The sequence below is a fragment of the Ceratotherium simum genome, chromosome 6 (assembly GCF_057802395.1).
Source record: "Ceratotherium simum simum isolate JZ-2026a chromosome 6, ASM5780239v1, whole genome shotgun sequence".
NCBI lineage: Eukaryota > Metazoa > Chordata > Mammalia > Perissodactyla > Rhinocerotidae > Ceratotherium > Ceratotherium simum.
In genome coordinates this window covers 12445750-12467773 of record NC_141905.1, presented here as the reverse complement: position 1 = coordinate 12467773, position 22024 = coordinate 12445750, and the positions used below count along the sequence as shown (strand labels likewise).

The 22024-nt window shown below is 39.0% G+C and overlaps 1 protein-coding gene across 6 annotated transcripts in view; it reads left to right on the top strand.

Annotated features, from left to right (window-relative positions):
• CHRM3 (cholinergic receptor muscarinic 3) overlaps nt 1-22024 on the top strand; it is a 473044-nt gene that overhangs the window by 332240 nt on the left and 118780 nt on the right. For 2 of the 6 annotated variants that reach the window (XM_087431903.1, XM_087431904.1), the window contains one exon: nt 20813-20996. The exons of the other annotated variants lie outside the window; for them this stretch is intronic. The gene's annotated coding sequence lies outside the window, so the exon portion shown is untranslated. The remainder of the gene's footprint in view (nt 1-20812; nt 20997-22024) is intronic. 6 annotated transcript variants of the gene reach the window in all.

Sequence of the window (22024 nt, the reverse complement as noted above, 5' to 3'; positions counted from 1 at the left end):
ACTGGATCATTGAAGCAGTTGTATGCGAAATTGAGTTCAGAAATCCACCTTTGAAAGTTGGAACTATTCAAAGCTGAGCACAGCAAATTCTGTATTTTATTATGCCCCTCAAAGGATGTGTGTCTTTCTGACCTATAGACTTCTTGATACTGTCTAAAGTTCACTTGATTTCCTCATGGGCACATTGGGATCCATAATGACTCCGTCTCATGTTAACGTGCATCATCAGGCTGGTTCATGCACGAGCTAATTTCCCGACAGTCCTTGAAGTGGGGGAGAGAGCTTCTCCTGTTCATTTTGCACTAGTGTGGATAAAGAGGACTGAGGAACTGGGCTGAAGTCAAATGCTGTCAAAATGGAAAATATCCGTTACATAATAATTAAAGCTTATACAGTAGATTATTTTTATCTCTTTGTTAATAACTCTTAGCTTATATAATTGTGTTTGTATTTATGGAGTAGGCTTCTGCCTATCCATTTATTTCAGAGAAGGACTAGCATAATATGTTGATACCGTAAAATGCACAGCCCTAAAATGCTTACATATATTGGATCACTGTTGCTCTAATGCCCAGTGTCTAATAAGGAAGAACAATATAATAGTTAGTGAAATAAGGGTAAACAATGGGGGTGCTCTGAGAGAGTGAACTGGATGCTATGAGTGCAAAAAATGGTGGGGAGGAAGGACTGACCTGTTTCTGTATGAAGTTTTGAGTTATAGAACCATCCAGTTGCAGTTTAATTTTGATGCTGAGAGTGGGCAGCATAGGTAAACCGTCGTCCTTACCCAATGCTGCCTCTTCTCGTCTTATTCTTTCCTGAGTTTTTTACATAATATTTCTGCCCTCCTGCTACACAGAGGTAATTTTTTAGACTGTTTATGTTTGGTTTATGAGGAAATTCTGAGATGTAGTTTGTCTTCTGCATTTTTAAGCATTAGATAAGTAACTTGTAATCATTGAAAAGTTTCCTAATTACACATAGCATCTATTTGATGGAATCTAAAATAGAGCACATGCCTTACTGTAGCCTCATATTTCTCGTGTGAGAGTAAAATACCATTTTTCTCTCACACGATGATGTTGTGAATATTATTTGTAAAGGACTTTGAGAATTTCACGATAAAGGTACTAAAAAGTATAAAAATCAATATGTTGCAGTTTTTATCTCCCTCATTCATGAAATAGTTTCCTATTTATGTTTATCCCAAACTTTATCTAATTGTTAATTCAAGGAGCGAGATACTGAAAGGTCAACTGTTTACATTTCTTATCTTATCATGTCTAATTAATGAATGTATGTTACGTCTCCATACAGTATGTACAACCTATTTTAAAATAACTATAGGGAAGACATCCTTACTAAGAATGTTTGAATGATAGACGTGAAAGTAGTTTTTATGTACTTGCCAGTGGCTATATAAAGTAGAAGTTCAGTATAAGCAATCTGTTTTAATCCTTTGCTTTTCTTACTTTAGAGCTCAATAAACATTTGGTAAATGAATGTTGAATGTTAATGTATTCCGTTTGCCCAGCTCATGAAATAGACAAAAGGAATCAGTTACCTTAATAAAGGCAGCAGTGACTTAAGCACTTAATCCTGGTGATACCAAGATGATTAAATGCAACTCAATCTTCCTCAGTGGCTCTAGGTCAGAAGCAGTCAGTCAACTACAAACATCTTATGTGTGGTTAAGAAATTCAAGTTAATTTGTAGAATTAAGTAATTCCCAGCACTACCCACCAAAATAGTGCTGGATCTTAGCAGTTTGTTGCATAAATAACAACTATCGATATTGGTTTATAGGACTGAGTATCTTACACGACTCTCCTGGAATTAGCATGGATGCCTGAAACTGCCCAGTCTCATTGGCCGTTATAGTCAAGAATAACACACTTCAGAGGGATCCTTTCTCTTGCTTGTTGCCAGTATAACTTTAGGATCTGACTACATCGCAAAAATATGCAAATATGAATATAAAAATTTAGCCAAGTACCTAGATTTTTTTATAGAGAGAGTCAAATATCCAGATTTAAGACCCCAGTTGAGGGTAACAGGTAAGGAAACGCTTACCTTAAACTAATACAGTACTTTCCAAGAATTAAAGCTCTTGAAACTTGAAATAAATGTCTCAAAATAGTAATTAATAAAGAACCTTTTATATCCGTTATTTTTTTAATAACTGTGTCCTAAGTGGTAGACAGGAGATATATTTTGTTCTTATTAGTATTTCCCCGCAGCATCTAACTCTGTGCTGGCACATGAGTTAGTGAATGGTACCTTACATGGGGTCTCTCCTCCCCACCCCAACAAACAAGGTGGTATGTAATGCTATTGTAGAAGCAGCAGCACATTTACATGAAAATGGCTGGCAATTGCTTATCGGAATATGTATATATAAAAATATATGTAAGAGATTCAAATTTATCCGGCATGTTAGGAGTTGTCTTCATGCTTTATAATTTTGAGGTCACTGAAATTATAAAATGCCTGAACTTTCTTTTTTTTGTAAATTGGCTTGTCTATTACAAGCAGTTCTGGATATAACTGGTTCAGAGGAAAGATTTTTGTTTATAGTTCTATGATTTTTTTCTTAGTTAGGAAAATTCATCTTACAGAGCCTGTTGTGGTTTTTGGTAAATTAGTGCGGTTATTGATTAATTTCAGAAGCGGACAACTTTGTTTTGTAAATATTCAAGTAATAGAGCTTGGGCTTGAAGAATGTGATTCTTGATTCTCATGCATCTGGCTTTCCAAGACCTCCTGCCAGGAAACTCGAAGCCTCAGGCATCTGCTCTAAGAAGTCAGGGAATCAGCAGTACAGATTGTCTCATAAGCAGGTACTTGACGCTTAAATTTGTAGGTTTTTCCACAGGGTTTGCAGTTGAGCATTCAGATGTATTAAATGACTCCATACCCAAACCATATAAGCAGGGGTGGAGGTCCAATCCCAACTTCGGCATTATCCTCCTAACTCGGTGTTTAGTTTAAGAGGCTATCCAGAATGTCTGTGGGCTTTAGCAGAGAGGAAACTCATATTTAAAATATATGCATACACACTTTTGGCTGAATTTTAACTCAATAAAAAATATGTTATTTGGAACAAGCTCTTTAATATATTATCTGTTTAATTTTAACTAGGATTTCATTTTATATTAATTTATCAAAGAGGAAGTGAAGATGAATATGGTGTCAGGGAAGAGGAAGAATCCCCCTCCACCCTTTTCCTTAAGGTTCTTCTGGCTGGCCGAATAATTAAAAGACAGGTTAGCAGGAGAAAATAATACATGTATACATGGGAGAAACCAGGGAAACTGAGTTTCTCCACACAATAACAGAGATTCTCATCTTAAATACCATCTTCAGCCAAAGACAAAGGAGGATGTTGGGGGTGGGGGGAGTCAGTTATGGGAGATTACCAGTAAAGCACAGTAAACAAGAGTAAGGTTATTATGCAGATTTAAGGCCTCACCTTCCACATTGACAAGTTTCTAGAAATGAGGTCACCCCCCCTCTTCCCAATACATAGAGGGAGATACCTTTAGAAATGGAAATTTCCCTTATAAATGTAAATGTTTGTCTGGCAACTCCTAGCAGGGCCACCTGGAGAATGTGGCCGGGAAGAGACAGAATTTTTGATAAGAGGGGCCCACTGGTGCCTTTCCTATTGTAACATTTATTTTACATTATATTACAGCCATCAGATAGTAACTCCTTCCTAGAACAGGTCTTCTATGTTAATCTATGTTAAATTCTTTAGGCATTTAGTGGGGGAGGTCAAATGTCCATCAGAGAAAACAATCAAGGTAAAGAGATATATTTCAGAGAGGCCAATTTTGATCTCCCACAATGGATACCATTCGTACTTTAAAAAAGGAGCTGCAAGCAAAATAAATAACAGGCTTTTTGGTATGCCAAGTAAATTTTGGGCATATAACCACAAGGCCAGCCCTGGTGCTCTAATGGTTACGATTTGGTGCTCTCACATTGGCGGCCTGGGTTCCTTTCCCACTCAGGGAACCACACCACCCGTCAGTCAGTTGTCATACTGTGGTGGCTGCATGTTGCTGTGATACTGAAAGCTATGCCACTGGTATTTCGGATACCAGCAGGGTCACCCCTGGTGGACAGGTTTCAGTGGAGCTTCCAGACTAAGACAGACTAGGAAGAAGGACCTGGCCACCCACTTCTGAAAAAATTGGCCGTGAAAACCCTATGAATAGCAGCGGAGCATCATCTAATATAGCACCAGAAGATGAGAGGATGGTGCAAAAAGACCAGGCAGGGTTCTGCTCTGCTGTACACAGGGTCAAGGTGCGGCTGAATAACTTATAACCAATTTCTAAGATGTGTCCTTTAATGTCTAATATATTTCAAACTTGTATTTAAAATAATTACACAGATTTTCTATAATATATAATATTGTTATCTAATATATGATTTTATACATTTACATATATATATTTTATTTCTTCAAAATTTACCTCACTAGTTGGTTCTCCAGTCTTTATTCAGAACAAGTTTTCTAAAATACTGTGCATCATATCATCCCATTTTAAAATTTTCTCTGAAGTCCTCATTTTGCTTGAAAAAAAATAGTGTCCTTATTGTAGCTTGAAAGTTAAGAGGTTCTTCGATCTGCTGCTAAGCTATCTTTTCCCCTCATGTCCACCCCTGACCCTCCATTTACTCCCCTGCATGCCACTCCTTTCCTATCTGTTCCCTGAATTCATGCTACATCTTTGTACCTACTCACCTTTTCTTACGCTAGCCCCTTCTTCCCCTATGAACTCCTTCTCTTCTCTTTATCCGTCTTGCTATTTGTGAGATAGTTTCTTTGACTCTGAATTCTAGGTTGACAGGTTATGTTTCTCTTTGAGTAATCTAAAGGGGTTTCTCAATTTACTTGTAGTTTGCGTTGACTCTGACCAGAAGTCTGATGTCGTTCTTATCTTTATTCCTCTACAGTCATGCATCGCTTAATGACAGAGATATCTTCTGAGAAATGTGTCATTAGGCGATTTCATCCTTGTGCGAACATCATAGAATGTACTTACACAAACCTAGATGGTATAGCCTACCACATATGTAGGCCATATGGTACTGATCTTATGGGATCACTGTCATATATACAGTCCATTGTTGACCAAAATGTTACGCAGTGCATGACTGTATATAATTTGTGTTTTTTCTCCAGGTGCTTTTAAGATTTTCTCTTTATCACTGGTTTTAAACAATTTAATTATGCTGTTCCTTGGTGTAGTTTTCTTCATATTTGTTTTTCTTGTCACTTGTTGAACTTATTGAATCTATGGGTTTAGAGTTTTCATCAGATTTGGAAATTTTGTGGTCAATATGTCTTCAAATATTTTATGTTTCCCTCTCTCATCCCCTTTCATGAAACTCCAGTTACCCATTTATTTGACCATCTAATGTTGTTCCACTGCTCACTGATGCTCTGTTCTTTTTTATTTTACCCCAGACGTTGTATATTTTATCTCTAGAAGTTTGATGTGAGTCTTCTTGTATGATTCTTTTATTGTGTTCATGCTTTCCTTAACCTTCTTGAACACAGAGTGGGTGTATGTGTGTGTGTGTGTGTGTGTATAAACTCTTTTAATGTCCTTGTCTACTAATGATATCTGTGTCATGGTGGGTTCATTTCTACTGATTCTCTCTTCATTATGTACTGTATGTTCCTGCTTGTTTGCATGTCTGAGGATTTTTTTATTTGATGCCAGACATTGTGAGTTTTACCCCATTGGGTACTTGTAGTTTTTGATGACTTTAAAATGTTTTATCTTTGTTCTGGGATACATTTAAGCTGGAAACATTTCAATCTTTTTGAGGCTTACTTTTAAGCTTTGTTAGGAGGGACCCAAACGGCCTTTAGTCTAACACCACTTTGGCCCTGCTACTGAGGCAGTGCCCTGTAGAGTGCTCTACCAGATGTCCCGTATTTCAGGAGGCCTTCCACCTGCGCTGGGTGAAATATGAACTCTTCCAGTCCTGTGTGCTCTGGAGATTGCTCTTGCTGCAACTTTACTGCAGGCCTTTCCTCGGCCTCAGGTAGTTTCCTCAGACACATGCACTGACAAGTCACACCTGACAAATTTCTGGACCTTTCTCTCTTTGCAGCTCTCTCCTCACCGTACAACCGATTCTATTCACCTTGGTCTCCAGGAATTCTCAACTTAGTCTCCTCAGCTCAGGGAGAACCCTGGGCTCTGTTTGGATTCCCCTTCCCTGACTGTGGCCTGGAACCTCTCTCCAGGCAGTAAACGGGGACAGTAATAGGACTTACTTCTTTTGTTTCTCTTCTCTTGGGGATCCCTGCCCTGCACTGCCTATTGTCCATTGTCACCATTGTTTCGTATATTTTGTCCAGTTTTGTAGTTGAGGCAGGAGAGTAAATCCGGTTCCTGTTACTCCGTCATGACCAGAAGCAGAAATCTGACTTAGTCTTTCATCTCCTTAAATCCTAGTTCAACTATCACATCCAGCCTGGTCTTTTTGCACCATCCGCTCACCTTCCGGCACTATTATCAGACAGTACTACGCTGCTCTTCATAGGGTTTTCATGGCCAATTTTTCAGAAGTGGGTGGCCAGGTCCTTCTTTCTAGTCTGTCTTAGTCTGGAAGCTCTACTGAAACCTGTCCACCATGGGTGACCCTGCTGGTATGTGAAATACCAGTGGCATAGCTTTCAGCATCACAGCAACATGCAGCCTCTGTAGCCACCACAGTATGACAACCGATAGACAGGTGATGTGGTTCCCTGACCGGGAAACTAACTGGAGGCTGCAGCATTAAGCGCACAGAATCTTAACCATTAGGCCACCAGTGTGGTACATAGATGGTGCTTAAAAAAAAATCTATTGAATGAATGAATAAAGGGTCTCAAAGGCATTTATAATATGTTCATACTAATTAATATATGAGAATTTGGGCCTGTGTTTAACATGGCAGATAAATGAAATACATTTTCTGATATTTGCATTCGCTCTGCTTTCTGCCTTAATCTTTCTGCACAGTTTTACCAGTGACAGGAATGGGGCAATAATAAGCATGTTCATTAAATTTGTAGATGATACCAAAATCCAAAGGGAATCATAATCTCAAAATATAAGATTAGAGCTAATTATATCCTTGGCAAATAGGGTGAGTGATCACAAATAAAGTAAGTAAAATTAAATGAAACTAGAAGGTATTAAATTTTAGAAAGGAACTAAGCCACATGTTATGATACAAATGGTTGGAACCAAGTAAGACTGTAAGAGCCATAGTGAATCACAAGTTGAAAATGTGTCAAACATGAAATTTCCTGTTGTTATCAGATGCTATGTAAGAATGGCAAAGATAATTATCCTTTTATAGTCATAATTATAAAACCCTTATAGAATTCTGTGGCATTTTTGAGGTCTATTTTTCTTTTAAGAGCATTAGCAAATATAGGGTTTTAAGAAGAGAGCTATTAAAATGCTCCAAACGGAGCCCATGAAGAAATTTTATTCCCCTTTTCCCTCTTGCTTTTTTATTTTTCCACAAGCACAAGGTGCATATACAGAAAATTAGCATGTTGTAACAAAGAAAACAAGCAAACAAAAAAGAACAACCACTACCTTTAACTGAAACAAAGCAGTAGCCTTAGTATTGGGAGCCAGTAAATGAAAAACGTGACAAACTGTCATTAACATTTACTAGGTTTCCAGTGGGCCCTGTACTAACTGCTTTGGAGGCATATAAAAGAATGCCCAGCATTCAAACAGCTCCTTTGACTTTTCAGAGTATCATGATTATATAATACCATTTAAATCTCACAGCTATTCTGTGAAATGTATTTCCATTTTACAGATGATAAAATCGAGTAGTTGCAGAGAAATGAATCCTATTTCAAGTCAGGTAGTTAATTAGCAGCATAGTCTAGACAAATATAGAGGTCTCCTCAATACTATGTTGAACAAATAGTAATCTCGAATGCATCAATATATGTAGGAATGTTTTGAAAGCACCACAGTACTATCAAATGGAAGGCAGTAAATATTCTTCTCTGTGGTCTGGAGATTGGGCCCTTCTGAAAAAGTGCTGCTGTGAATTCCTTCAATGTTCAGAGGAAAAAAAAAAAAAAACATTAATTATTTTCCATGTTCTGGCACTAGGAATGAAAAGACAGGCAACCTAGGACCTTTGTCCTCAGTGAGCTTTTATCTCATTAACTCCTTGGCGGGGTAAGGCAGCCATTAATATTATAGAATGATGCTGCTGACAACTCCTTCCCCATTGTGCAAGAGGTAGTGATTTATGTTACTGTGCCATCTCCATTCATTTATCTATTTTTATGTTGTTTTCTATTCCTCCTTAAGAATGATAACTTAATAGTAGGGCCCCTTAAAGTGAATGTTGAAAATCTGAGCCAAAAATGATAAAATTGATGCTGAGTTGGAAGAGTTATCCTTTGCACGTACAAGACTCTCCTCTTCCATTGGAACAAAAGGCAAAGAGGACTGAATTAGCACAGAAGCTGTGTGGTGGGTGGACGTTGACTGTGTTTCCATCTGAAGTGGTCTGCTTTCTCAGTGAATTCTGTGGAGCACATCAGCTGCTGGGATGTGTGTATTGGTCTTGAGACTTGGGTATGGAAAAGGTGATGAAATGGAATAGGGGTTTGAATCCAAAAGAGTTTTAAATAGCTGCTGTCGAAGACCCCTCTGACATGAAATCCCTTCATGTCCTTTCTGTGTGTGCCTGCAGTTTTTCGTAACAGAAAACAATTTTGTTAGCTTCTGAATGTCCAACTATAGCATAATGGGTTGATAAATTAGGCTGCATTAACTCAATAGAATAATTTTGGCAAAAAGAGGCTATTCTCTAGCCACTTCTCATCAGATTCATCTCTTGGCTTGACAAACTCTGAACAAATTGTGGAATAAAGACATATTCCACATAGTTACTATTCAAGAGAGTCTTGTTCACTGAGCCTGAAATTGCCATTTGTTGGATAACAAGCATGATCACGTGAAGAAATTTAGTCATGCAGTTGACTGGCTACCACTGAGGTAAAATTGTATGACTCTAGAAAACTCTTCTCTGCCTTTTTCCATACTCTACAACTGAGAATATTCCAGAAAAAGAAATTCCTAGGCCCATCTGGAATCATAGACTTACAACAGTCTGGAAATGAAAGGGACCTAGAGATCATCGTTTTATTCCCTCATTTTAGGGAGGAGGAGACTGCACCAGTCATGTGGTGCCTTAATCAGTGTTCCAGAAGGTACTAGTGGTGCTACAGTTCTGCTTCCCTGGCTTCTCCAGGTAAATGTTGATCTTCCACTGCAGAAGCCAGCAAACCTCTCTACAGACCTCTATTCATGGAGCCTGAGAATCCATCTCTGCCCTTCCTGTTACTCTCCATTGCCTCCTAGGAAACGCAGAGGTCCCTTTGCCTTTGGCCCCTGGGCTAGCTGGCTGTTTAAGTCTTCATCACTATGGCAATAAGTCCTGTTCGGGGTCAGGTCCGGTTAATGCTTTATTATTTTCTTGTTATGACGTTTGTAATGCTAATTGTTTATAGCAACAGACAATAGGAACCTATGCAGACTTTGACAGTCTGTGACATTTGACAGAAATAAGCTGAAAACACATTTTTAGGGCAAAAGACCAGTAGTTGAATCTCTTGATGTTGCTGGTGTCAGATTGGTCATAAAAATGGAAGTCTACTTCTCTTCTTACACAAAAAATGCTTTGTCGGGGAAGAGCCCAACTACTGACTTTCATCTGTTTTATTTGATGTAAGAAGGTATGAAATATGTCAGAAAGGCCCTCGAGCGGCCAGCAAATTCAGCATTCATTTGTATGGGAAACTGGGAAAAAAATCAAACTGGCCATAAAATAAATTTAATAAAATGAATGGGTATTTTCTTAACAAAAATAAATGCTAGAAATGGGAGAGATAAGTAAGAAGAAATGGTATGTATAAATAACTGAAATTCTGAGAGCTTATCATTAAATGTGGGGTTACCATAAATCAACGTGATGCCATATAGGAAAAATAAAATGGAAGGAAAACAAAATAAAAAAACAATACATGTATCACAGTGTATTCAGCCAAGGCTGGTTGAAATACAAGATGGATAACCAGGGTCCCTTAAGCATAATAAATAAATATAGACTACCAACAGTGCGAATCAAGAAGTTTAAAATATTACCCTCTTCAACTTTAGGATGTGGTAAACTCTTAAAGTCATTTTTGTTTTTACTTGATATTTGTTAAGCATACATAGGGAGCTGTTGAGAGTTCATAAAATATGCAGCCCTTCCTCTCACGGAGTGCTCTGTCTTCGTGACATTAGATATAGAAAATCCAGATGGAGGGGCTGACCCGGTGGCGCAAGCGGTTAAGTGCACATGCTCTGCTGCGGCGGCCTGGGGTTCGCCAGTTCGGATCCTGGGCGTGCACCAACGCACCGCTTGGCAAGCCATGCTGTGGCAGCATTCCATGTAAAGTGGAGGAAGATGGGCACGGATGTTAGCCCAGGGCCAGTCTTCCTCAGCAAAAAAAAAAAAAAGAGGAGGATTGGCAGATGTTAGCACAGGGCTGATCTCCTCACAAAAAAAAAAAAGAAAATCCAGATGGAAGAACACGCATGCTCCTGCAGTCACAAGTCGTACTGACCTTCCTGGCCAGGTGCATGGGGAAATGGTTTCTACATAAGAAAGGCAGTCAAGTTTCCAACCAGCTAAGCTACTTTAAGAACGTGCAGACTCCCACACTTCAGAACCAAACTTCCAGAAGACTTAATCTTGATGGAATAGTAGGTTTAGCAAAGGGGTGGAATACAACAACAACAAAAAAACATACACGAAAACCGTGAGTTCTTTTCCTGGCTTTGCCTGTAAAAACATTGTGTATCTGTTGGCAAGTCCCTTAAACCCCCCAGGGCCTGGTTAAAAGAAAATACTACATGTCTCTTCCACCTCTATGGAAATATTTTGAGATTTAAAGAGAGGTAATTGGGAAAGGACCTTCTGAGCATTTGAAAATATCCATTGTATGTATGTGTGTTATATATGATATATAATACATAAATATATAATACAGAAAGGTTCTATGTAGAGAGATTGAAACATAATTTTTAGGACTTTATAATCTTAAGAAAAAATAAAAGTTTTAGCCATTTAAAGCATGCGTGGGTACAAAATACAAATGGAGTTCACGGGATATATATTACATAATGTAGCAAAAATAGAGAATGTGGACAGAAAGGATTTTTGCTTGTAAATCAGCATTTTTTTCATTTAGTTTTACCTCTTTCCCAACTGACTTGTGTATATTCTTTCTGATAATAGCTCAGTAAATGTCTGCTACATGAGACATGAAAATCAGACTGGTGTGATTTTTTTAAAAAATGGATATTGTTTATATGCTAAGATAAACTGAAGTTGAATTACTAATTAAATATTAGAGTATGAATTTAATGGCATAAAATATGTGCTTCTCAGGAATCTAAACATTTCAGGCATGAGGCTTAAATTTCAATTCTGTGTCCTCCGTGTCTCCTACAGAGGAACAGTGGGGAAGCAATCAGAAGAGAAACATCTCAGACTTCTGTAAAACAGCTTCCCGTTCCGCTAAAAGTGTAGGTCCCTCTAATAAAAAAAAACTCCCCTGAAGAAGTAAAGGGACTTTCTGGGTTATGAAATTCCCCTTCCATTTCAGTAAACGTTGATTATACTAACCTTCTAGAATCGAGAAATCAAATTTATTAACAAATCAATTCTGGTGGTCATTTGAAATGAATAACTATAATTATATATATTATATAATATATAATGAGTGTATAATGAGTGAAGTGTACATAGAGCATGAATAAGACTCATAATGTTAATTTATATAATTTATTTGGTCTTTGTCACGTGTCAGGTAATATATATATATATATATTATCTTCACAATGACGAAGCAAGTTACCTATTTTCTTGCAGGAGGTCACACAATTTGTAATTGATGGAATCAGATGGATTTTTCTGATTCCAAAGCTAAAGCCCTTTCCAGTACACCAGAGTTTCCTCAGGTGTGTTCTGTGAATGTCGATGTGAGTGTGAATCACCTTGGGTATCTTGTTAAAGTGCCGCCTCTGGCTCAGCAGGGCTGGGGTGGGGCCTGAGAGTCTGCATTTCTAACAAGCTCTCCAGCGATGTCAATGCTGCTGGTCCATGGGCTACACTTTGAGTAGCAAAGTGCAAAAGTACAATAATTCCAGAGTATGTCAACAGAAATGATTAAAACAAAAAAGTATTCCTCTTCAACAAAATAAGAGAGATGAGGCTAAACAGGGCTGAACTGATCTCTTCATTGCAGGTCTTCTCATAGCCTTTAATTTGCTAATGTGCATTGTGACTTTCCATGAGGAGAATAGAGTATGCTGCATTTTTCACATCTATTTGGCAGTAGACATTTTTTCTTATAAAGCATACCTCTGGATTAGCGTTCACTTTGGAAGCATTGTACCCCATCGAGCTGTTTAAAGCTAATACTTTTTCTGGAAAACACTGAAATAAAGACTTGACTATCAGGATAGAGTAAAGTTATATAACCGTTATTATGCCTAATAGAGGCCAGATGGTTCCTGGAGTTGGGAAAGGATAGGGTGAAGAGGGGATACAAAAATGAATAAAGGGACCGGCCCGGTGGCGCAAGCAGTTAAGTGCGCGCGCTCCGCTGCGGCAGCCCGGCACTCGCCAGTTCGGATCCCAGATGTGCACCGACGCACTGCTTGTAGAGCCATGCTGTGGCGGCGTCTCATATAAAGTAGAGGAAGATGGGCACGGATGTTAGTTCAGGGCCAATCTTCCTCAGCAAAAAAGAGGAGAATTGGCATCAGATGTTAGCTCAGTGCTGATCTTCCTCACACACACACACACACAAAAATGAATAAAGCAGGAATCATGTCTTCAAGGAGAACTCAACTTGGTGAAAACGTGTGAAAAACTAACTTCAGGGCAGAATTAAATAAATTCTAGAGGCAGATTCTAAATTCTAAAAAAAAAAAAGTGGGAGGAATTTTTAATTCTAAACTTTTGTTAGTAGTTTGGAATTCTCTTATTTTTCTTTATCTGAGGCTTCCTTCATTGAAACCCTTACACGCTGTGGAGATTGCTTGTGAAGAGATGTAGAGGGCTGGGAACATTTTCCAGATTTAACTCTTTCCCATATCCTGAGCCTCTTCTTTGCCTTACTTCTCCATGGCGGCCAGGCTAGAACATCAGTGATTTTTTCCCTCCAGAATATGTCCTGCATGATTTCACACATGTGTGTTTTGAATTTCTTCTTTAATGCAGTTGCTTTATGGGGGAAGTGGTGGGGACTGTGATGCATTTGCTTTTCGCTCCCAGCGTAAGGAGAACCTAGGCTATCCATAGCAAAGGACAGCTGTGTGTTGTCACCTGTGCCTGTGGCACCCGTAGCTGGCCTAACGGGGCTTTGATCAGGCCTGTCTGCAGTTCCCTGAACCTGATCTCAAAGGTCTTAGGCAAAGGCATCTACATTGTTATGTCACTCAGAGTTAAGAACTTTAGTATCACGGTTGCGGTTCTCACAGATTGAGAGAGCCCCAAGATCTTTGCTTTAAAATGTGAATTTTGGGGGCTGGCCCCATGGCGTAGTGGTTAAGTGCACACACTTCGCTGCTGGCGGCCCGGGTTTGGATCCCTGGTGCGCACTGACGCACCACTGGTCAGGCCATGCTGTGGCTGCGTCCCACATAAAGTGGAGGAAGATGGGCACTGATATTAGCTCAGGGCCAGTCTTCCTCAGCAAAACGAGGAGGATTGGCATGGATGTTAGCTCAGGGCTGATCTTCCTCACTAACTAACTAAATACATACATACATAAAATGTGAATTTTGGTAATTTGATTACTCACCTATTCAGCATGTAGAACAGTTGTACAGCACCATATTCCAAAAAGGATCATGACTTTTTGCTGTCAGCTTTGTTGCCAAAGCTCTTCTCTTTCTACTTCACTCAGTAATTACATCACTTTTTCTTCTCAGGGTTCAGAATTATTTGTTCAGGGTCCACCTGTTCCTTTCAGAGCAACACTTAGCTTTCTATTGGTCAAATTCTGTCTGTTATGGGGGCTCCTTTCCTCCTAAAAATTGCAGCAACAAAAAACAAACAAACCAACCACAAATGTAATATTACCTCATTTCTAAAGTTCTTTTTAGATTTTAGAGCACTCTGGTTTAATACTCGCAAAAGCTCTATATTAAAACATGCTGAACACTCCACTGTGGAAAATGCCACTGCACTTGGAGAGTGTAGCTGACCTGTGGCATTTTTGGATTTATTAGTTTTTATTTCGACCATGTGTTGTTGCTCTCAAAATCAATGAATGTAAGTTTGTGGAGGCCTAAATCTGAATGGGCTCCAAGACTAGTGGGTGAGCCTAGACAGTATCCATGTTTATATATTCATGTGACCTTGTGGCCCTCTGGTAATCTTAGCCTAATCAGTAATGCCTGTGACATGGAAAATTTATTCCTTTGTGAAAAATGGCCATCAATGAAAGAGATAATTTTAGTGAAATGTGAAAATATGTTTAACTTGTGGTGTGAGGATATACACAGGAAATATGTGACTTCCTATGAAAATGTGATTCAGAAGAAAGTGAGGCACCTGGATAAACATTTCAGTAATCATAATTTTAGGATGCTTGCCTTAGGAGTGTCATCCACTGTTATGGTGGATGAGGGAGAGGATTGCAATGGAGATGGCTGCCTGGGGGACCAAGGGAAGGCTCACGATGGACAGGAAAGTGGAAAGATCGATGGGCGATGATGGCCATACAGGGAACTCTTGGATTTAAAATAACCAACACTGGTAATACAAAAAATCCAAACCTTTGTTCACAATCACACTTACTTATCACATAATGAAAGTACGCATGTGAGTTTTACATCAATTTGTCATAAAAGTGATAGTCAAGTAAAATATACTGCCTTAAGTTCACATTTCTGATGGTGCTTATCTTTCCTTTTCAGTGGCTGAGTTACCCAACCTTTTGATTTCAGAGGCATTTTAACCCCAGAAGCATCTTAACACCCCCTGCTTCCACCTTGACTTCATCCAATGTGGTATTCTCAATATTTCCTCCTGAATCTCTCTTGAATTCTAACACCTCTGTCCATTCCCGCCTTTGGACTTGCATCATCTCTAGCCTAGATGATAGGAATAGCCTTCTAATTGATCCGTTTGCCTAAGACTCCTGGCTCCAGGCTCTTCTTCACACTGCCACCAGGATTCTCTCCAAAAAAGAAAAAAAAAAGAAAGAAAATCTGTTAATACAGCAAATCCACTTCTAGAAAACTCTTCTACAGAAACACTCACTTCAAAGCATAAAAAAATATCAAAATGTTCATTACAGTTTTATTTGTGACAAAACAGTTGAGTGACCTAAATGTCTGTCAATACAGAAATGATGAAATTTATTCTAGTGCATATATATTACAGACCAAGAATCAGCCAACTTTTTCTGTAAAGGGCCAGATAGTGATATTTTAGGCTTTGCAGGCCGGGGTCTCTATCATAATTACTCAACTCTGCTCTTATATCAAGAAAGTGGCTGTAGACAATACATAAACAAATGAGTGTGGCTGTGTTCCAATCAAACTTTATTGACAAAAACAGGGATGTGCTGATTTGCCCTATAGGCTGCCCTGTTGTAGATTACTATATAGACATTAAGAACCATGAAATAGGGCCGGCTCCGTGGCTTAGCGGTTAAGTGTGCGCGCTCTGATGCTGGCGGCCCGGGTTCGGATCCCGGGAGCGCCCCGAGGCACCACTTCTCCGTCCAACGTGAGGCCGAGTCCCACGTACAGCAACTAGAAGGATGTGAACCTATGACATACAACTATCTACTGGGGCTTTGGGGGGAAAAAACTGAATAAATAAAATCTTTAAAAAAAAAAAAAAAAAAAAAAGAACCATGAAATATAAATCTACATAGGCTGACAGGGAAGGATATCCACAATATACTCGTAGGTAAAACAGTATGCTATAAATATATCCTATATTTGTTATCCTATCTTTCTTTGTGGATCTGTCTTTGTTAAAAAGATAGATACATACACAGCCAGAGGGAGATAGAGATGGATACAGAAAAATAAATAAATAAAATAGATGACACAGTATGCATAGAAAAGAAAAATCTAGAAGAATACACACAAAATATTACTAGGAGCTTCTCCTGAGAGAGGATAGGTGTGAAGGCAAAGAAGCTTTCCGTTTTTGTATACTTTACATTTTATATACTTCTGTATTGTTTAGACTTTTATATGGTTATGTATTATATTTATATTGTAGAAAAACATTGAAATAATGAATAATCTCTCCAAATCTGATTCTATCTTTCCACTGTTTAAAGACCTTCTATTGTTCTGCATTGTCTACAGGATAAACTCGAAGCAGTTGATCAGGGCATCTAAGGCAGTTCACGGTCTGCTGAGCCGTCTGCTCTGGTCTCCTCTCCTATCATCCTGACTTGCTCTGGTCTCCTCTCCCATCATCCTGACTCCTCTGCGTATTCTCCCTACTCCCATAACACCTCGTACCATTCTATGACTCCCTGTCTTTACAAATACTGCTTCCTTTTCTCTAAATGGCTTTTGCCCTGCTTTTCCTCCAAACTCTTGCTCATATCTCATAGCCCCAGCTAGATGTCCCCTTCTCTCTCCTTTTTCATGTCTTTCCTGTCTCCTACAGACAGAAGTTGCTCCCAACACTTTATTTTAATGTATACTTGTTTACCCTTTCCATGTCCACTATTAGACCGAGCTTCTCCAGGCAAGGGTATTGTCTTGTCATTTCTGAATCCCCACACTCTGCACAGAACTTAGCACACAGTAAACACTCATTAAATCTATGCAGATGAAGACTTCTAGTTAAGGAAATATTTTGAGTATCTTAGTGACATGATAGGGAGACTTTTACACTGAAATTTGAAATGTGCAGTAAAGTCTACAACATAGACATGTGCCGACATTTTTTTAAATCCTCATCTAGAAAAGGGTTATTCATTAACGATCTGTAAGAGAAGAGTGCATATTTGGGTCTGCTTTACTGCTGAATGGACTCAGGTGTTTTCAGCATCATCGAAGTAGCCAACGCAAACAAAAGCTTATTGCATCATAAGTCAAACAGCACATTCTATTCTAAGATGTTGACTTTACAACTATATTCATAGTGAATATGTTCAGCTAGAAGTAATAGAATACCATATTAATGGCCTAGATCATTAAGTGCTTACTTTGTCTCAAATATGAAGACATCTAAAGGAAGGCAGGTGTTGCTCTTGAATTCACTGTTCAATGCTGGCATCAAGGGCATATGCCATTTTTGTCTTTACTTTTACTATTCTTAGCACATTAGCCTTCCTCCCTATCCTTGTTGCCTCATGGTCGCAGGGTGGCTACTGCACCACCAAGAATCATGTACACATTAGAGGCAGGACTTAAAGTACAGGAGCAAAAGACCTCTTCTTTGTCTTTTAATTCTGAACGAGAAGTCTTAGCTAGCAGTCTTTGCCTTACATTTCCTTGGCCCCTTACCCATGGCCACTCATCTGTCAATCACTAGTCAAGGGAAATGAGACAAAGATGACGAGTTTAAGATGATTTAGTTTGAATCAAGCATGATTCAACCCCTAGACAAGGGAGGATGAGCATAGCCTCCTTAAGGAAAGGAATCTCTACCTGTTACTTCAACACATAAGGATTTTGTTAGAATGGAAGAAGGAAGGAGGATGAGCCTTTGGTGAGCAAAGACTATCTGTGCCAGTATTGCTTAGTCATTGTCAGATTGGTAGGTGATTGGATCTAGATATACTAGGGAAAAAAAATCATGAAATTTGAGGTTGGACGGGAAGATTCTAGTTCTACTGTTTAGCAGCTATGGGAAACTGAGATAATTACTTAACTTCTCTGGACTTTTTGTCCTATGTATAACAAAGGAGAAAATACCATATATCTCATGAGATTATTGTGAGGACTAAATCAAGATGGCTGACCACAAAGACAACACTGTGCCACATGGTTCACAGTACCAGAGCCCTTCTTTATTGGTCTGGGGGCAGGAATGGAACTTGATGGATTCTTCTGTGCCTTTGAGTTGCAGTCTCCATTTGAGTCCACTGGTGTCACTGTTCTTTGTACAGTCATGACTTTGTCAGGTTAGATATAAATTAGGTGCTTTAAAAATGCTAAGTATGTATTTAAATAGTCCAAGTAGGACTACCTAGACAACGTGTTGATTTAAAGAGAGGGGTGAGGTGCTCACAACACACAGTAGTTCCTGTGTTGCTTAATCATGAAAGCCACATATTGGTTCAATGTGGGGAAAAGAAAGATTTGCACAATCAGGATGTAGAAAAAGAAAATTTAATTTAGGAACCAATGCAAAATGAAATTTCTTTCGAATATGAAGTCCCTGGGTGACACAGCTTTGATAAAATAAAACGTTTTGTTCATCAACAATGACAGACATTCCATTAAATAAAATAATGAGTCCGAGGGATTATATCATATTTCAGAATAGTATTGACCATCCAGGGCTCTTTACCCATCCTTCCCTTCCGGCAGCTTTCTCCAAAATCTGGGGTTGCATTGGGTCATAGAAGGATGTGGCTGAAGTCCCTCAATTTAGAAAAAAATTATCTGATCCCTGCCTTGTCAGATATTCCTACTAATAAAAAGGATCCGGAAGGTTTCCCTTCACAGAGGCAAAGGACACCTTGTACCACTCAGGCATTTCCTAATAGCTACTCTGGGATGCAGAGAGGGAAGGATTGGGGAAGGGGAAATGGCACCCTTAAACCTTCCTGTACAATAGTTCTGGAACCCTTCCTGTCATAGGAAAGAGAATCAAGCTCCAAGGAGAAAAAGGATCTGAAGAAAACCAAAAAGCCAAAAGTTTCCCATGTATTCTTTATATGAATTCTGTCTTTTTGGAGCTCTACTGAATTCAAACTTTGCAATAGGTGCTATTTGATATCCTTCCCTTATCTGACAGCCTCCCTTATCTGATCTAATTTGGGATCATCGTCCCCAAAAAAGTTTAATTCTTTAGATAACTTTAAAAAAAAGAATTCACATTCATTTTTGAAAATTACTAAAATATCAAACAATAGCTTTGACATCCACGTTAATAGTCCAGTAACACTTCTATATTTATTATTAAAGTAGTAGTTTAAAGCTTGCCAGTTTTCCTGCTTACTTCTTCCGGAATATGTGAACTGCAGCCTTGCACAATAAAGTATTACTCTCTGAAAAGTACTTACTTGGGAAACTCCAGGTACTCCTTTTATATTTAATATATTTAGCTTTTTAAGAGGTGCAGGGCTGTCTGTGAAAATGTTCAAGATTCCACCCAGATGGGAGGGATTTTTCAGTTTTCAAAATCTTACCTAAAAGAATTCCACTGCGTAAAAGGTTTAAAAACACATATTATCTTTTGTAATATGAATAGAGAAGTGTCCTGGGTCTTTTTAAACAGAAGATTCACTTCAGCTTTAACTTGTACTTTTAGAACTTACAAAATCCCAGCACGAAGGAGCATTTGCTGTGTTCCCTGGCCGCTGTATCGCTGTGGCGATGCCTGGAGTGTGCTTGATCCGGATTCCATTTTAGGCAGCCTGGTGAAAGAAAGCACAAGGGGTTGTAAAAAATAAATGTGGAATAGTATCATGTTATGATAGGACAAACAAACGTGGCATATCGCTCCAGTTATCATATAATCACTGGGAAACAGAGAGGAGAAATAGACTATCACAGGGCATAATTTGAGGAGAAGCAGCCTGCGAGTTAGGCTGCCGCTCTTACTAACAGAAAGGGCAGAATAAAAGTTTTTAGTTCGGTACAGGTAAGTTTAGAAGAAGAGAGATTTCTAGGAAAGATTGGCTGACTATAGTGCCCCGTTGCAGCGTCTCAACCCTAAGAGACTTTTAACATGAAAGGTATCTGCAGCCCTGAAGTCCTGTCGTGTTCTCTACATGTTGTGATAAGAGACATCTGATTGGTTTTGCACATCCATGCTTTCTTTTATGCTTGTTGTTTATTTCTTTCTCCCTTCATTTTCTTTGTATTGTCTTCTCTGTTGAAACGGGCCTCAAACGGTGATTTGGCCCTGTGGACATTTCTCCTCATACTTCTATAGCTGCATAGTACAGGGGCTAAAAGCACAGACCACGGAGCCACATTCCCTGGGTTTGAATCCAGGCTCCACCTCTTACCAACTTTGTGCCTCAGTTTTCTCATCTGTAAGGTGGGGATAATAATAGTTCCTGCCTTCTAAAGTTGTTATCAAGATTGCGTAAGTTAATGACTGTAAAGTCCTTAAAACAATGTCTAAAACATAGTAAGCATTAGACAAGTGTATCTTAAGTAAATTTTTAAAATATGGTACTGGTTATTTAAAAAGATAATAATATACAAGATTGTTCAGTATATTCTCATCTCTTTCAACATTTCTACTCAGAACTAGATGCCGTATTCTGTATCTCCCTTCTCCCCTGGCAGATAGTAAGCCCTTCATAAGATTTTATGAAAGGAAGGAAGAAAGAAGAAGAAAGGGAAGGAGAGGAAAGGAAGACTCTGCCCCTGGGAAGGGATCTGCTAAGTGATGACCATGCCAGGGGACTGACTGCATAGTGGAATATTGAGTAGTACATCCTTCATCCATGAGCTTGAGCAATAATTCTCTCAGCCAAAGTTTTTTGACTGTTTATGTAATGCACTGTATTATATTTGTATTCTAGAAAAGGTTGTTAAACAGATGGTTGCGAACTATGGGACAATAGAAGACATCTCTAGAGATAAGCAAGAGCTCACCAAAAGAAAGTCAAGCCAAACCAACATCATCATCTGTTTGACAGAAGAGATTAGTAGAGTAAAACATTGTGCATCTTGATTTCAGAAAGACATTTGACAAAGTTTCTCAAGGTACTGTGATTGAAAAAAATGTGGATTGCTTATAATGCAATGAGATGGATGTTTAGTTAGATCAATAACTAACATTAGAAATAAAGAAAAGTAACGCTATTTCATAAAACTTTGTTCTGGAAATTGTGCTGTTTGGGGTGGAATAGTTATAATCAACTGAATTGCAATGAAGACTTCAGGTAGATAAAACATTAAATGTATCACATTTAAGTCAGTAAACGTTAAGCCCCAAATTTGGGTAAGGCACAACGTTTTTGTTTTAGGGAATTAGGGAGATGGATGGGTGGTGCACAAAGGTGAAAAAAAATACAGGTTTCTCCTGTTCTTCGAGCAAACAGGTTATAAGGCTGACTAAAGATTTATGCTATTCAGACGTAAATCAAGTGCAGAAAAAACTAAAGAAACACTCTAGAGAGCCAACAGTATTCTAGGTTTTATGTAAGACATTAGCAGCACACTTGAATCCTTCGAGTTGTTGGAGGGTTGCATTTCTGTACACCTATATGATATGACTTTGGCCAGTTTTTTTGTTTTTTGTTTTTTGTTTGTGTGTGTGTGTGTGTGTGTGTGTGTGTGTGTGTGAGAGCAAGATCGGCCCTGAGGTAACATCTGCCAATCCTCTTTTTGCTGAGGAAGACCGGCCCTGGGCCAACATCCGTGCCCATCTTCCTTCACTTTATATGGGACGCCGCCACAGCATGGCCTGCCAAGCAGTGTGTCGGTGCGCACCCGGGATCCGAACCAGCGAGCCCCGGGCTGCCGCAGCGGAGCGCGCACACCCAACCGCTTGTGCCACCGGGCCTGCCCCTGGCCAGTTTTTTTTTTTTGTAAGGGGAATATAAGAAACACAGAGTTGGGTTTCACCTTTGGCCAATCTACTCCGGTGTTCTGCTTAACAGCAGCAGAAATCAAGTGCACATTAAGCAAGGCCATATCCTTAAACTCAAAAGTATAGTAATATGGTCTCAAAACATAAAATTGAACTATTAGACTTGATATTATGCAAACCATCTTTTGGAGTTCTATAT